Raw genomic sequence first — 17,719 nt, forward strand, 5'->3', positions numbered from 1 at the left:
AAAAGTCTTTCATTCAGATTTTAGACCTAGCATGAGACACACCCTTTGTTTTTAACACACCAAGATTTATTCCCTCCCTCTCTGAAAAATAAGATTCACTTCAAAGAAAGCCAAGAGATGTTGTACATTTCATTAGATGTTGTTTAATGTTTAATGTTTATTTCATTTATATGCCACCCTTTTCCCCCCCGAAGGGGGACTCAGGGCGGCTCACAACTCAAACCAGGGAAGGGGGGATACAGACAAATTAACAACAACACAAAAACAATACATGATTTAAAAGCACACAACAATCATACCATGTCTTGGAAGTAGAAAGTAATCTCCTCTGGCAAATACTTACTCATTCCCACTCGTTGTGATGACATAGGTGCCAGCAGGGCAATTGCAGAGCACAGCTGTTCCAGTCTTCAGCATAGCCCACCTCTCCCAGTCTTGTATATGCAGTCTTATAACCTGGCCTCCAACAAGGCTAGCCACTACCTACACAATCCTAACAGCACTGCTAGCAAGCTAAAATATAAAGTCTTCATTAAAATACCAAATTGCTAGAATAAAGCATAAAGATTACATCATAGTTAGTTATGTAATACAAATAAATAGTTCAAAGTTCAGTTTCAGATAAAGGTCATCATTTTCATCCTTACCCTCCTAATTCTATTATTATTAAGTCAGAGGTTTCTCATGTACTTGTGTTTACAAAGCAAAAACTGGCAGGGAAATGCAGGGAGAAGGGACAAGATCAGAGAAGATGGGACGGGTCTCAAATAAATATTTTGTTTTTGGACCTCTTAGCCTTTCTGTGGATGGTGTCATACAGCCCCAATAAAAGGAAATTAGCAGTTATATTTCTGATAAATTACTTGTTTCCGATATTGTTTTTCTTCTTGAATTTTAAAATGATAAAGCTCAAGCTTGTGGTATTGCAGGTTCAACAATGTCAAACTAAAATAATCATTCCGGAGTAAAAAGAGAGATTCCTAACTAAAGGCAATCAAAGAAAGCATTTGGGACAGAAGCATCTAATCTACAGTTTTCATGGTTGTCAGAAACCTGTAATTCTGTTCTTAAGTACAAAGTTGGAAATAATTCTAATTAATTGAATAATCTGTGGAGAATACTGTAGGGTGAAAACAGGGTTGAATCCTTGTGACATTATAGATTGTGCTCAGGATGAAAAGAGCATAGGAAACAACACTGATGTTTTTTAAATAGTTAAATGCTTGTTTCAAGCGTTTCTATCTTGAAATGAATATTTATCTTCTGATGAAAAGGTTCCCTGAGCAGTTTATATAAGGTCAATCAATATAAGCTGGTCCCACTAGCAGGTTACCACTTGAAAGGTGTAACTGCAAAGGAAAAAGGGCTAAAGAAGGAACAGAAAAAATAAACGCAGGCAGTTAAGAGTCTTAAAGTTACACAAATAAATTTTAAATGTATAAAAATAAGTGGAATTAAGAAAGTACATTTTCCTACTTCTGCTTGGGAAAGAAGACCAGCAAAAATATCTTCCAGAATGCTTTCTATTACAAAGCATTCAAAGGAAGGATTGCCTATATTTTTTTTGATCTTTTTCAGTCTAATGTTGAATTATATGCCTGTCCTATTTTTATGATACATAAACTTGTGTCCAAACTTTTTCCATTTAGGAATTACAGCACTTTAAAGAATGAACAATTAAAATTACAAACATACAGTAATTATGAATTATGTATGCAGTATGTGAACATGGCTTAGCAATTATACCAGTTAAATAAGGAGTTGGTAGTTATTTTTACTAGACAGACATAATGTGTGTGAGGGGGGGGCGGTAAATGGCTTATCAGCACATCAGGGAAAGTCCACCCTAAAGAATTTTTAAACTGAAGACTTGCAGGCCTTTGCAATACTGTCTGGACTTTCTCCTGCCTTTCTCACAAATGCCAAACAGATGAAAAATGCAAGTGTGATCTCTTCAGCAGAGTTTTATGCACCGTGACATAAATGATTCTATGTACCATCCTGGGAGGTCTCTTGAATTGGACCCCAACAAAATTAACAAGGCTGAGATCTTGGGAAAATAACAAGGCCCTTTTCCTGGCCTCACAAACAGTATCTTCTCACAAAGTATCATGCAGCTTGCCAGCAAACTGAACCCTTCATGTCAGGGTCCATGCCCCTACCCAGTAAAGGTTTCCGGAAGAAGCCTGAAGGTTTGGAAATTAGCAAACAAAAGCCAGATTGTTTTTTGTGGAACTGAACTGGGGTTTTGTCGGCACCTGCACAATGCCGTAGCCTTTCACAATGATTCCCTTTCTGAGCAAGCAACTGCAGAGGGTCCAATTATTCTGTACTTCTAATTCAAGGCACAGATAGCCAAGCATTTGTATTCCCCAGGAAGTGGAAAAGGGGTTTTGGGATCAGCAGCTTCTTGAGTCACATCCTTATTCAAGTGAAAGTAGCAATGGGAGGTCCAGAATCAGCAGTCAAGATCTGCTAGCTTTAAAGATGAAGCAAAGTTGTAGGTAACTTTGGGAGCAGATAGGTGAGGAAGTATCTTATGTGGTACAGCCAAGCTAAAGTGAATGCCCAGGGAGATCAGAAGAAATAGAAGTAGGCAGGAAGCATCAAGGGAATAATGCAGTTGGAAAGAAAGCTTTCCTCATCTAATACCCTTCAGATAAGTTGGACTACAATTCCCAACATTCTTGATGTGGTAATCTCTACTTCAGAGGTCTTCAAATTTGGTAACTTTAAGACTTGTGGACTTCAACTCCCAGAATTCATAGCTGGCTGGAGAATTCTGGGAGTTGAAGTCCACACACATCTTAAAGTTGCCAAGTTTGGGAACCTCTGAAGTAGAGAACCCCTGCTCTACTTCAACATATCTGTACGGAGATTGTTTTAAAGTATAGGCCCTGGGAGTATGTACGTTATACTACTTGGACCTTTATATGGGCAGTAGAAGGGTTTTTTTTTAATTGCACTGGATGTCGTCTTGGCTCCTGTGCAATTGGCTTAGCCATAACTGCAATAGTGCTTGTACCAGTGTGCCAAAGTCCCATTGCTTTGGCTCTGGATCAAGGATATGAGACTTTACAGGAGATAATTTTTATATACTGCTGTTATAAAAGTGCATCATACCAATACTGTTTGGAAGAATGGGGCATCTGTGTAGAAAGAGGATTTCTATGGAAAGAAACCATAGTTCCCAATTATACAAACATACCTTTATGGATACATGTATGTGTGAGATTTTACACACGCACATGGACACAAAATGTACCATCGATTGCTGTTTTCTACTTCAAGCGACCACATAGAAAGATATTCTCTACGACGATCTATACCCACAATAGTATGTGAAAAAGCTTTTCAGAAATGGGGTAAAGAGAAACTGCCTGGGGAACAATCAGATGAGAGAGTACAGCTCACAGCGACCTAATGGGCAGTGAAGGAGGATGAGAAGAGACCCTCCCTAGTTTCTCAGGCTGTAAAGGAAACAGTGGGAGATTTGTACTTTTAGATTTGCAAGATGGTTAATGTAGCCTTACAATACAGTAGAAGTAACCCATCTGGTCAGTTTCCTACCTGGTATTCCTGGGAAGGCAGACAATTCTAACTTGGTTTTTCAGGTTTTCCAATGGTGTACTCATCACCACTGCAACTGAGTACATCACCCTTGCTGTTGATCATACTCTTTCCTGGGATTAAACCCTTTTTTCAGAGAAAATTTCCCTTTTCACATAATGTATCCAAAGTAGGGTAATCTGAAACACAAAGAAAAATAATAGCAGTTTAGAAAGGCAGTGAATCCAAATGTAAGAATGGCAGAGAAAGTCTTTTCCTCTGTAACAATTTTTCCATTCAGAAGAATCCCTTTAATATGTTTTTCCATGAAGAGAAACAGGGTTTGGTTAGTGACTCTGGGAAGAAAACAAACTGGCTCAGAGAACTTGATAGCCATGTGGATACTTTTTGGCTTAAATTCCAAGAGTACTTGGGTTGATTTTTATTTAAAAAGTATGTTGGAGGGAAACCTTTCTCAATCTGTGGGGTTTCCCTTCATTGCTTGTGCCTCAGTTTGGTCACCAAGTATGGTTTATCCAAGTAAGGTGAACAAGGCATTGTCTTGCATTTCATCTTGGGATACTTGTGGAATTTGAGAGGTAGTTCGACTTTTCCACATGATGAATAGACCCACCCCTTCCTGGTTTCTTCCACAGTTGAATGGGGCATGTATGGCCCACTCAGCTAAAGAAGAATTTATTTAGGAAGTAATAAATGCCTTTGATGCTTCCTTCCTTGAAGGAAACTGTAATATGCTCTCTCTTGAAGAAACTATTTTAGTTCTGGTATTTTGCATAACATTTGCTTTTCGGGGAAATCTGTTGAGAAAAGGGAAGGAGATTCAATTAGAAACAAACTAATAGCTGGATACCCATGCTTTGCTACGAAACTATGTGATCTGGCTTGATAAATCGACACTTACAGTTTGAATATTAATGAGTAGTTACCATTGGCCTCTCCTCTCCCTCAGGCTGGCCCCATTGATCCTCTCCTATCCCCTTCTCTCCCTCAGGCTTGCCCCATTGTTTAAACTCCCAGCCAGCAGGCCGGATGAGTCATGCTCTGGTCACACCCATGCCCAAGTGGCAGTTGGAACAGAGTTCTTTTCAGGTGGGAGGGAGTAGAATGCCTAATTCCTTAGCATCAGAGCGTGTTAATAATAATATAAGAAATACTAATGATCTGATGGTAATTTCAAAAAATCCTTTCTTGGTGAGCACTTAGAAGGCAAGAAGAACATATGTGCCAAATTTCAAGTTTGTAGGCTTTACAGTTCTGGAGATTTTATGACATTGCATGAGTGGTATTTCACTTATATATATATAGATTTGAAGAGAACAAATTATATAGATTTCTTTCAAACAGGGTTCAACTCTAGTCTTAGGACATTGAACTTTGGCCACTCTAGTCAATAATCTTTGTCTTGATTTGAATGGGGAAGTCCATTAATCTCTTGGCAGCTTTTGTTAATGCTGGTCACGATACTCCTTGATTACCAGCAAGGTTTGGGAGTAAAGAGCACCATATTATGTCAATGATCATGGGGGAATAGTGGTCAAATCCTTCGGTTCTCCAAAATGAGATATCACAAGACTTACCATCTTGTTATTTAACACCTAGATGGAGTTTCTGGGAAAAGTCATCAATTAGTTAGGGATGAGATGTCATCAATATGCTGATGACACTCTTAGGGTCTGAATAGGGACCATTGCTTTTAATTGTTGACATATTCTGTATTCATTGGGTCATCTGCACTATCTAGAATCAGCCCAAATGGGTGATCAATAAATTTTGTTCTTAAATAAATACATCTGACAGATACGAGTAAAGCAATGTTAATGTGGCTTGTAGTTTATAGCTGAAACTTTAATTCTAAGTGTCCTACCTTAGAAGAAAATTCCATTAATTTTACTGGGAATATCTTTAAACTGACAAACTGAAAGTATGGATCTTTTCAGGCCTAAGAAAAGGTTCGTATACTATTTTATAAATCATATACATGATTAAAAATATGGATCCTTCTCCCATTCTTGTTTGTAACCTAAGGCCTTACATTCAAGGAAAACAAACCTAGATGGAAATGGGTGGAAATAATACAAATGGACAGAAATATTACACTTGCAAAGTCAATGTGATGATACAGAAGAATTATCTGTGGTGCACAACAAAGCTATTTTTTGCATTTTCATATGCAACAACATTTTGACCTGGACCTGAGAGTGCTAAGTGTAAATGAGAATGAAACCACATGCTGTGAAATTTAAAGAACTTTCTCTCAATTATGACTTTTAATAGGAAAGACTGTTTTCATTAACACATCTATATGACACCTAAATAATGGGGCACTTATCCACACTAGGTATTTACAGATGTTCTGTTCCCCGGGATTTTTAATAACAAAACCTCCACTCAGATCTGCTTCAAAATTACTAATTTTATAGACCTAGAAAAATAGTCCACATCGGAAATCAAAACCAACACATTCAAGTTAAGTTTATCTAAGAAATTCAGCAGTTGCAATCACAACAGAAGCCCCTCATTATTTATGACCTTTGAGCATAAGAAAGCATCACTTACTTATATCTATTAATTCATCAATAAATTAAACTGGCACAAGGAACTGTGTAGCAAATGCGCACACAGAACTTATGCAGTGCCTGTATTATACAATTACATTACCAAAGCAGTTCTTTTCCTCTTTCCCAGTTACCTGAGAAATAGAACATTCTGTTAACGTCCCTTCTCCTCCCCTCCATGTTTTTTTTTGTCTTCCTGCTTAAAGCACAGTGGCTTATCTGAAATGAAAAATCCAAGGAAAACCTCTGAGATTTTTTAGAAAGGTTTTTGATTAAAATAATAGGTAGGCAAGATGTGCCACAAGAATGAAGGAAGAGGACACCAGATGTAAGAAATTACAGAAGGAGTTTTTAATTAGCAAAGGTACAAAGCAATGGAAGGCAGATGGTGACAATATTTTTCAAATTCCTGCCTCGGGAAATATAAATATATATATATTTGTATTTTCACAGCCTCTCCTGCTAAACTAGGAATCTGGAAAACAAGGAGATAGAGGAAGACTGAATACCCCATTGTGCTTCATTAGGAAGACAAATGAACTCTTTAGAAGAAAGATGAGACTTTACCTTAGACAGAGCAAGAGAGGAAGCCACAAGGGATATGGTGTATGTTCTTAAAGCAACTTGATCTTAGTGCTTGTGAAAATAACCCTCCTTAAGAGAACTGCATCATTACTGCAGCTGATTCTAAGGGCAAGTTTTATAGCTCTGCCTGATAATGACATTAGATCTGTAATCTCACTTAGCTAACTGAAAGAAAAGGGTGAGAATATTTGTCAGATGTTCCCTTAGAACAAAAATGCTTTTTGCTCACTTTCTAATTTGTAGAAAAGCTGTAACCTTTAGAGAAGATGCCATCATAGTTGTCAAATTCTAGGCTGACCTTCCCATTTTTGTAGCATCATAGTGCAATGGAGAAAGGATAGCTAGCTCAGGAATTATGGAATGCATTGAAACAGCTTTTCTAGCATAGAGTTTTTAAAACTTGAATAAATTGTTTCCAAGATGTCTTTTTGTCATCTTAAATAATTTTAACTTATTGTATTTGCTCTTCTATACAAGCAGAAAAGTATGTCACCAGTGAACAGGTTCAAGTAACAATTAATGATAACTTTGGCTTGGATGCAGGAACTCAAATTCAAATCTTCAAATTTATGTGTTATTGGATGAATTCCATGCCAGCACTTATAATACTTTGTGGTTTGTTTCAAAGGGACAGGGAAAACAATGATAGGCAAATTGTGTGATAAGGTGAGTAAAAAGACAATGGACAGAAATAGTCATAGTTAGGAGTGGAAATAAAGGAATACAAAGAAAGGCAGTTCCACAACTGGTGGCAATAGTTATTATAAAATAAACATGATTAATCTGAACCACAACAATCACTCCAAAATAAAGAAAATATAAGCTTTTGTGGTGCATATCACACTGATAGCTGAAAGTGATGAAAGGAAGAAAAGTGGTAAATAAATTAATAAAATAAATAATCAAATACAAATCAGGATTTAAAAAAACTAGATAAAGTAGTTCTTCACATTAATATCTATGTGAAACCAAAGGAATGTCTGTACCAGTTGCAAAACACTAACTCAAATCAAACACCTGATGATGTGCTAGAGCAGGGTTGTCAAACTTGCGGCTCACAGGATGGATGTGTTATGTGCTGATCACGCTCACCCCATTTTAGAGAAAGGGGGAAAAGTCCTGATACATCACGTGATGACAACATGATGGCATGAGTTTGACACCCCTCTCCTAAAGCATTCTTATTGGGAAAGGGGCTGGGCAGATTGTTTTATCATATTTTATTTCTGCTGTTTGCTTTAAATAAATGAATTCATTTGTACAGCTGAAGAGCACTTGGCCTTTAATAATCATACATACATACATACATACATACATACATACATACATACATACATACATATATATATGTGTGTGTAATAATGTTATATTTGTGCTGATAAATAAATAAAGGGAGACTAGTATAGATCTATTTCAAGCTATTTAGCTCTCATCAGCTAGCCATACCCTTGCTGGGAATCGAACCTGTGCTCTATTGCCTCTTAGGCAGATGTGTTAACCATTGAGCTACAGAGCTTGACTCCTTATCAGCCAGGCCAGGGTGAAAGGTATATATTTAAAGTCACAACCCCTGGTATGCCCAAATATGGGAGGAAGGTCACACTTCCATTCTCTGTCCTTCGGCTCGTCACAAGAGACCATCAGAGAATGGAAGTGTGACCTTCCTCCCATATTTGAAATAGATCTATACTAGTCTCCCTTTATTTATTTATCAGCACAAATATAACAAATGTAACAAAAAGGCAACAGTAAAAAATATTGGGTTTCTGTCTGGATGGTCTCTTGTGACGAGCCGAAGGACAGAGAATGGAAGTGTGACCTTCCTCCCATATTTGGGCATACCAGGGGTTGTGACTTTAAATATATATATATATACACACACACACACACATATATACATACATACATACATACATACATACATACATACATACATACATACATACATACAGCTAGCCCCTGACCATAGTTGGAACAGGAATTTTGATCTCTAAGCAATGACCAAACCCAATTTTACAACTATTTTTACCCCAGTTGTTAAGCAAATCCAGCTTCTCTAAGTGACTTTGCCTGTCAGGTATCACCTACAAATCGCAATCAAAAATGCTGAAATCATCATAAATATGGGCCAGTTGCAAGATGCCTAAATTGCAACCACATGATTATGGGGATGATAAGATAGTGTAATTGAGAAGATGGGTTGTAAATAACTTTTTCTAAGGCCATCATAACTTTGAAATGAACTGTTGTAAGTCAAGATTTACCTGTACTATATTTTTAGAAGAAATCTTTATTGAGTGCAATGAAACATACTTTAAGTACACACATATAGCTTTGTAGCAATTTAAGAATAAAAGCATAAGAATCTTATAAAACAAATGATTAAGTGGACCTGTGAAAACAAGTATGGTTTTAAAAGCCAAGGCCTGAATCCCACATCTTGATTCATATCTGTAATTAGAAAAAAAGAATTTCATTAAGTTCCCTAACATTTCCAAGTTCATTTGATTAAATCCCATTGGGTACTTCTTGTGGGGTTAGGTTACATCAAATAATATAAATTCACCATAAAGATTGTATAGCTATATCATTATTATTTGGTTACTGACTCCTGTAACTGAAAAGGAAGAGGCTATATTTTCATTAATCTACTGAATTAGCATCTATTTTGCACATCATTCTCCAAGGACAGCAGCTATTATCCTCACAAATACAGAAAAGAAATTGAAATAGTTAGCATACTGTACACAAATAGCAACAAGTTGACACAAACCTATAGTATTTCCATCTGACAAATTGTTTTATCTGTTTTCCCTTCAGAAAGAACTTTCAGAGGAATTTTTGCACATTTTTTGCACTTGCAGAAGATATCTGGAAGGTTCTGTTCAGCTTCCAATTCTACTTCAATCAGGCAATCCCTCTGACTGGTTTCACCAATGAAAGCAAATATATGTGTCCCAGGATAATGTTGCAAGGTCCAATCCGACTTGGTCACCAGAACAAGAGGTTTAGTCTTCTGAGTTTCAGACTCATGCTGGGGATGCCCTCCAGCATGAGTCCGAAAGCTTGCAAGACTAAACTTCTGACTTGTTTATCCCCCCCCCCAAAAAAAATCTTGGATTGTGGGTTTCTGCAGGAGTATCTGAGAAAGGGCAACAGTTCTATAGAAAAGTAAATAGAAAACTTAAGGAACAATGTTGGAAATGCTTTAGGGTACAATTTTGTGTCTCTGAGTATCATGGTTGTCCATTATGATGTCCCCTGCCTGTGACACTCTTCTTTGGGAGATAAATATTTTCCCATTTCCAATAATGCAAGTATCTCTGTCTCTTCTGCTGTGGTACTATCGTGCCCAACTATGAGCAGCAGCGAGATGTTTCATACCATTGCTTTTTTGGGGATGTCAACTAGACTCTAATTTAATTCCTTCTTATTTTGCAGGAAATTATTTTTGTGGCCTAGAATTTTGTAGGTGCCTTAAGCCTGTCTGGACCACTGCTAAGAGACCCCACGATCTTCACTTTTCTTAAACTATCTGCAAAGAGGATCCTTGAGGGTGCCTAGGAACCAACCTGATTGTGAGGCTGGGGGGGGGGGGAGAAGAGGGAGGTCGACCCTCCTTTTACAGTCTTGTGGAGGAAGCGTCCTTGGCAATTTGGAGCTTGGATGCGTTGGTACCCATCTGAAACGGAAACGTGGGGAAAAGGGTAGGCCGGGACGAGTAAGACCAATCTGACCCCTCAGACGCTTAGTCCCCGGAGAATAAAAGCAGGTGCTCTCGGTTGGCGGAACCGGGACGGGGTCCTTGCAGGTCATTCGGAGGAAGCATCGTACACGTGTCCCAGGCCTCCCTGTAGTCACGCGCCCACGCGCGTGTCACGAGATCGCGGTGGTGGGGGGAGGAGGGGAAAATCCTCGGGAGAGGATTCGAACGGGCTGCCTGCTGCAGCCGCCGCCGCCACCACCACCCGCGAGCCGGTAAGCCTTTGCTTAGGCGAGTCCCTTCCCGGGCCTAGACGGGGGCTCGGATGTCCGCGTGCACGCGCGCTGGGATAGCGGGCGGGGGCGATGTCCCCGCAGGCAGGATGCGCTGAGCATTACCTAGTTGCCATAGAAACCAGCCAAAAAAAAAAAGAGGTTGGCGGCCGGCCGGTGGCTAGAAGGAGGGTGGGAGAGGGGAGCGATTTGCCTGCAGTCTTTGCGAAGCAACAGCTTTAGCCGCAGCTTCGCCGGAAGAAACCGACGGCCCCGCTAGAGCGCTTGAGAGCGGGGAGTGGAGAGGGGGCGAGCGGGGAGTGGAGGGGGGCGGACGGAAAAGAAACCAACACCGCCTCGGGTCTGACTCCTCGGGCTCTCTCTCGAAGAGAGGGGGGACGGTCTCGCTGTGCCTCCCACTCTAAGGACCGGCCGGGCAGAGCCACGCAGGTAAGCCCTCCTCCCTCCTTCCTTCCCTCCCTCCCCGGCGAAAAAAGAAACGCAGCAAAGGACGTGCCTGGGGCGGACCTTCGGCATCTTCTCTCGCGTCCGTCCGTCCCCCCCCCCTGCTCCCGGTGGATTGAGGCTGGAAAAGAGGGAGCCAAAGTCTGGCTGTTTCTGGATGCCGTGTAGGTATACGGGCACGTCTGAGAGGCAGTCGGGGTCTCCTGGAGCTGGCATTAGTGGGGAACTTGTTGGGCTTGTGGCTTTCTGGCTTCCGATCATTGCATCGTTATTGTTGTTCATGCTACCAGTAGTATTGCTACTGATATTATTTATTACCCCGTTCCCCCTGGCATTTCACTTGGCCTGGGCTGCATCCCGCAATGGGCAGGTGCGTTGCCCTGACTGGACTGGACTGAAATGAGTTCGGGCTACACCGCTCTCGCCTGATGAGGAAGGAGAGGCGAGCGTGTGGCCGAACAGTTGTTTCTTTCCACCTCACATGTAGACTTTGATGGATTGAGTCGATCGCTGCAGAATTGACCCTCCATGGGGCAATCAGGCAAACGCTATCACTCCCCCCACTCCCCGGCTGTTTTGCAACTGTGGTGACGCATTGAGACTGACCTTTCAGGCTTTAGGTGTTTGCACCATTCTCTCTTAAGAAGAAACTGCATTGCTTTTTTATGGTGGTGGTGATGTTTTTTAAAAATGATTGGTTGGTTTTCGTTTAAGAAAGGTTGTTGGGCTGTTTGATGTGTCTCATCACCATGAAAGGGAGGGCATTCCATTTAGCTTTTTTTGTTGTTCAAAGAATAGTATAACTATTGGGGGGGGGGGCAGAACATCTTGCCTCTTTTCATCTGCCTTCCAACCTCCCTTTTGAAATTGCTATTACCAGAGCAGTCAATTAAAATTAGCAGCAGGGGAAATCAAGGCTTCTATCTATCATTTGAGTGTTATTTTAGGGATCTGCAATACTTCCATTATTAATCTAGGGTTAGAGTTAGGAATTTGGAAGTCAGCATGGACATAGAACCAAGCAAGATCAGTGGAGGCCTAGGGCGCAGGGAATGCCAAAATCTTTTTAGCTAAGCTATATTTCTTGCTTCACAGAGTACTGAACCTTATCCAGCAAGATGCCCTCCAGGTGTCTTAGAATTGCAGCTCCTAAAATTCCATGCTGGCTAGGAATTTTGCCAACTGCAATACTAATGCATCTGGTGGGCACTAGGTTGGGAACGTCTAGTGTAAAATGAATGGTTCGGTTAGAGAAAAACCTATGGGTAAACATCAGAGCTGTCCTTTTTCTCATAAACAACAATCTGGGATTGTGATTAAATGTGCCCTGTGATTAAAAAAAGGCTTTAAAATATAGACTTGATTTAAAGGAACAAGCCAAAATAAAAAAAGATGAACTGTGTCTCAGATTATGTAGCATTCTTAGATATATAATCTGAAACCAAGATCACTTGTCTTTCCTTATGCTTTCTTGCAGTTTGATTCATGCAGGGCTATTAGGAATGTCTTGAAATCATGTTTCTGAAATTATAACAACATATAGGTTTTATACTAATGATGATCAAAATGTGACCATTAGGGCATGATGTGACAACCATAGGCAGAGAGCTAATACAGCAACAATATGTTGAGATGATTGTGTGCTCAAATGGCAATATAAATGGATCTCTTTGAACCCCAGTGGTTTTTTTCAGTTGCATTATTTTTCTGGATTTTTGAGCTACAATCTTGAAATACCATTTTCTAAACATCACTGATGCACCTAATGCAGTCAGCGAATCTTAATCCTTTGCTCCTTTATAAAAACTTCAAAAAAAAATTAGAAATCAGGATTATTTGAACTGATATATTGTCCTTAATACATTACACACACTCCATTTTGAACTTAATGTTGTCTGACTTTGCCTGCAGCCCTGACTACATTCTATCCAGTAACCAGATCTCTTCTTGGGCTTCTTGTCTTCATACTCTCATAAATACATTTATTTAACATTAGCTTGCTTCCCCCTGCCCCACACGACAATTGTCTTCCTCCAAACATCATTTTACAAGTCCTTACACAACAGAAAAAACTAAGTGATGTCAGTACAAATTAGGACTTGTCAATAGGATTTCTTTGGCAGAAGTGGCACCCTGAAACAGCTCTTTGCATCAATTCTGTATTTGAATAAAGGCCAACAGATTCAGCATTCTGCTTCATCAGTTGTTAATGAAATCAGCTGAAGATATCAAGATATTTCAGAAATTTATCTTTGCCATGACTGTAAGCACCCCCAGGCAGGGATGTGCTGTACATAAAATAGAATGAAGTGAATGAAGTTCAGTAATGAAAATATTTTAGGGATCTATGTGGTGAGATGATAAATATTTAGAATGTCATTCTAGTTTTCTCAAAGTGGAGAAGAAGAATACTGTATATACCAGAATACAAATAATGAGGAAAATGGAGGTGTTTTCCTTTCCAAATACTGCATTAGGGCATGTCCAAATATAGGTTCCAGGGAGATTGCAATGTTTTATCTCTGTCATAATGTGGCTAAAGGAGGATTGATAATCAGTTATGTGTTGTGAGGATAAGTGGGCATCTGAGGTCTTGTCATGAAAGAACAAATGTAATAGCTACAGTACATATGCTTCTGAAATCATTACATTGTCCTATACCCATCAGGTTTCGCTGACTAAGAAAAATCTCTCAATCTGGCAATTGTTTTGTTGTTTACTTTAGGCAATATAGTCATCTAATGGTGATTTTTAAAAAAATCAGTCTGACTCAAAATTGGTAAACAATACTGGTTTTTGCAAGTTTTCATCTTTGCTTCATACCCCAGAAGGAATGAGAATGCATCAATAAAGGAAATAAAAGATAGCAGGAAATATATGGAGATTTTATTAGAATAATTTTGCATCCAAAATGCTGAAAAGAAAAAGGGGAAAAAAAGGTTAGCTTAAAGCAATCAGCATTTTCCCCTATATGTAAGGATAAATAAAAATTGATGGTCAAGAAATAAGAAATCACAAAAAGTTAGATCATTTGAAAAGCAGAAACTATGATTATATAATACTGTATAATGCATAGTGTTGCCCAGAATTATAAAATATTGGGGTGGCCTATAAATCTCATAAACAAATACCCTTATTGAAAAGAATATGGTATTGACATATTTTCAGGTTATTTATATTTTCTCTTTTATAATGTACATGGCAAAGGTCCAATGACTGCCAAGTAATACAAGAGACCTTGAGATATTAAATTATGATCATCCATTTTGAATGGATAGCTTCCTTAACCTATGATGATTTTAGTGGCCAGTTGCACAATGAAATATAAACTTTAAACAACCCACAGCTTTTTCTATTGTGATCACTTCTTAACCCGTGTTTGTGTTTGTGTGTGTGTGTATGTATGTATATATTTGAATAAGGGTATTTATTTTATTGTACCGTTATGATTAATTACAAATTAAACTTTCATTTTATATATCAACTGAAAGCATTCACATATATAGTTTGGTTGTAATCCTTTCAACAATTCTGTTAAGGAGGTCGGGAATAGGTTATCACATTGTGTTACACTCGATTTGTTTTAACCATAGTTTGTTGACTAAGCTACAAATTCTATGTTTATTGAAAGCATAAGCCATGGCTATTATTATAGAAATCAGGTTATGATTTCATGATAGTTATTTTCCTACATAATAAAGATCTTGCGACCAAGGCTGAAAAAGAGCAACCTGCTTTAAGATTACAGAAATCAACCATGAACTACATGAATCATTGCACAATCTTTAACTATGGTGGTGTATCTTCTCTTAAGAAGAATCATAACTGATTCGAGGACAAAACATTTTGGTGCCTGAGGTAAAAGAGCAAATAATACCCTCACCAAATGTCAGTGAGAATGCATAGTATACAAAATAAATCTTCACTAATAAAGTTGCTATGTTAGGTACAAGATAATTTGAATAATAATGACTAAACAGGTTGTGTGAATTCTCAAACTCTCCACTTCTCATATAACTTTTTAAATATATATTTTGATACAAAAGCTTACAGAAGTTCAGTAGGACATTTGGTTCTCTATTGGACTTTGCTGTTTGTATCTGTATAACATTTTTGCTCATGAATTATTGAGGCAAAGATGTGCTGGTATGTAGAAATATGGGTTATGCTTGCTGTTTATTACAAATAGCGGTAAAAAGCATTAGACTTTTCTTGGCACAGCATGTGAATTAACCTTTGTTCAGAACTGTAGTACACAGAAATACATATACAGGACCAAGCATAGAAGTTGCTGATGCTTAAAAGCAAATTGGCTCGGATATCTTATTTCACTCGCTAGCTTAATAGGGGCTGAAGCAGGAAATTTGGTGTTGCATGGCACCAAAAATACAAGTGTGGGGGCTTATGCATATTGCCTGGTGGTCCTCTTGTCAGAACAGGCTGGCAACCATTTCTAAAGAGAATTAGGTGGCAGATAAATTAATAAATTAATCCTTTATTAATCCCTCACATGTCAATGTTTTGGGGGGGGCACACCTTTCTATTATCTCAAGTACTCCTTCTGTTTTGGATATCTTACCTCAGTTTGTTGCAGGCTAACCTAAATACTTCACTGGTGACTTCTCAGAGGCAAAGGCAAGAAGCAGGGGTGAAATTCAGCAGGTTCTGACAGGTTCTGGAGAACCGGTAGTTGAAATTTTGAGTAGTTCGGAGAACAGGCAAATACCACCTCTGACTGGCCCCAGAGTGGGGTGGGAATGGAGATTTTGCAGTATCATTCCCCTACCACGCCCATCAAGCCACGCCGACAGAACCGGTAGTAAAAAAAAATGAATTTAAACACTGGCAAGAAGTCCCTTCAATTGAGTCACTGCTTACAATATCTCTGTTACATTTTGGATCTACTCTTACCAAGAAGAGTAACCAAGCTCTAGTAGTACAATAGTTATAATGCTTACTACAGGTAGTCCTGGACTTATAACCACAATTGATCCCAAAATTTCTGTTGTTAAGTGAAACATTTATTAAGTGAGTTTTGCCTCAATTTATGACCTTTCTTGCCACAGTTGTTAACTGAATCACTGCAGTTGATAAGTTAATAACATGGTTGTTAAGTGAATCTGGCTTCCCCATTGATTTTGCTCATCAAAAGGTTGTGAAAGATGGTCATATGACCTTGGGACACAGCAATGGTCATAAGTATGAACCAGTTGTCAAGCATCTGAATTTTGATCACATGATCATGGGGCTGCTACAAAGGTTGTGTGAAAAATTGTCATAGGTCACTTTTTTCAGTGCCATTGTGCCTTTGAATAGTCACTAAATAAACTATTGTAAGGTGAGGACTTCCTGTATAATGCTTTGTAAAAAGAAGGCTGTTTATCTGAAACTTGGCAGAAATATTATTTACCAGTCTGTGGCTGGAAAAGGAATAAATAAGCTTAAAATAAGCAAACAAACACAGGAAAAAGTAGGAAATTCAGAGAAAGAAATCTAGTAATTTTTAAAAACTGCCAGTTTTTAAACCAACAGATTACCATTTACAAGGCAAATACTATTATCATTTATTCTGTTATTTAGTATTCATAATAAATCTGCAAAATACATTAGAAAGCATAAGGGTACTAAGAAGGTGTTTTTAAAGTGCTTGCTATGTCTACATGAAAGTGCATTTAATACCTTAAGGTTGTGTACATAAATCCAATTAAATTATTGTTATGTTACATTGTGTTGTTATGTTATGTTGCTATGTTTAGTGTGCCAATTAATATATTAGCATTGCTTTCCTGGAAATAAAGATGGGAAGGTACATCGGGTGAATTGTCCAATGGGAGGGCTTAGTCGCCTGCTATAGCAATAGCAATAGAATTTAGACTTGTATACCATTCCATAGAGCTTTACAGCACTCTCTGGATGGTTTACAGTGTCAGCATATTGCCACCAAAAATCTAGATCCTCATTTTACTGACCTCGGAAGGATGGAAGGCTGACTCAACCTGCTATCTGGGATGATACCTGCAAATTGTTCTGTGGAGAACTTTTTTTATTTTTCTTTAAAAAAAAAAAACACAAATATGTCATCATTTGTCAATCATTAAGACATTGAAGTACAATTTTTTTTTGTTGTGTATACCCCTCCCTCCCTCCACCCCCCCATCCCCCCTCCTCCTTCCCCCCCCCGACTTCCCAGAACCCATACACGGTATGGATTTTTAACTAACACAGTCTAAAATCTATTGAGAAAAAAGAAATAAAGAAATTAATGACATTCTAGATTGAACTTAGCTTCTTCTTACTGAACTGACTTTTAACAGTTTAAATCATTTCTGATCTTAAGCATAGGCTAACTGGAATTTCTTAGTCCCGTATTTATTTTGTATATAGTCAATCCATTTTTTCCAGTCTCGTTTATATCTCTCATTTGAATGATCTTTGAGATATGCCGATATTTTAGCCATTTCAGCTAAGTTTGTTACTTTCAATGTCCATTCTTGGATTGTAGGCAAGTCTTCCTTCTTCCAATATTGCGCCACCAACAGTCTTGCTGCAGTTATCAGGTGCAGAATCAA

General features: G+C 38.6%; 1 protein-coding gene and 1 long non-coding RNA gene across 4 annotated transcripts in view; one reads left to right on the forward strand and one right to left on the reverse strand.

The window, feature by feature from the left end:
• Positions 1–349: 349 nt before the first annotated feature.
• LOC148044644 (uncharacterized) lies at positions 350–10,265 on the reverse strand. Its single transcript, XR_015697313.1, has 5 exons — positions 9,484–10,265; positions 9,103–9,161; positions 6,260–6,344; positions 3,571–3,749; positions 350–513 (listed from the first exon to the last, which is right to left on the reverse strand). It is a non-coding gene; the product is annotated as an uncharacterized LOC148044644 (long non-coding RNA).
• A 388-nt stretch (positions 10,266–10,653) lies between these two features.
• PACSIN1 (protein kinase C and casein kinase substrate in neurons 1) overlaps positions 10,654–17,719 on the forward strand; it is a 67,113-nt gene continuing 60,047 nt past the window's right edge. Inside the window, exon 1 of one of the 3 annotated variants that reach the window (XM_087719935.1) lies at positions 10,654–10,688. The gene's annotated coding sequence lies outside the window, so the exon portion shown is untranslated. Of the gene's footprint in view, positions 10,689–10,967; positions 11,136–11,244; positions 11,315–17,719 lie in introns of those variants that run through there. The other 2 variants (XM_014051758.2, XM_014051759.2) reach the window with 2 other exon arrangements.

The sequence above is a fragment of the Thamnophis sirtalis genome, unplaced genomic scaffold (genome assembly GCF_051295495.1).
Source record: "Thamnophis sirtalis isolate CommonGarterSnake01/CBP01778 unplaced genomic scaffold, rThaSir2_p1.2 scaffold_7, whole genome shotgun sequence".
Taxonomy (NCBI): Eukaryota; Metazoa; Chordata; class Lepidosauria; order Squamata; family Natricidae; genus Thamnophis; species Thamnophis sirtalis.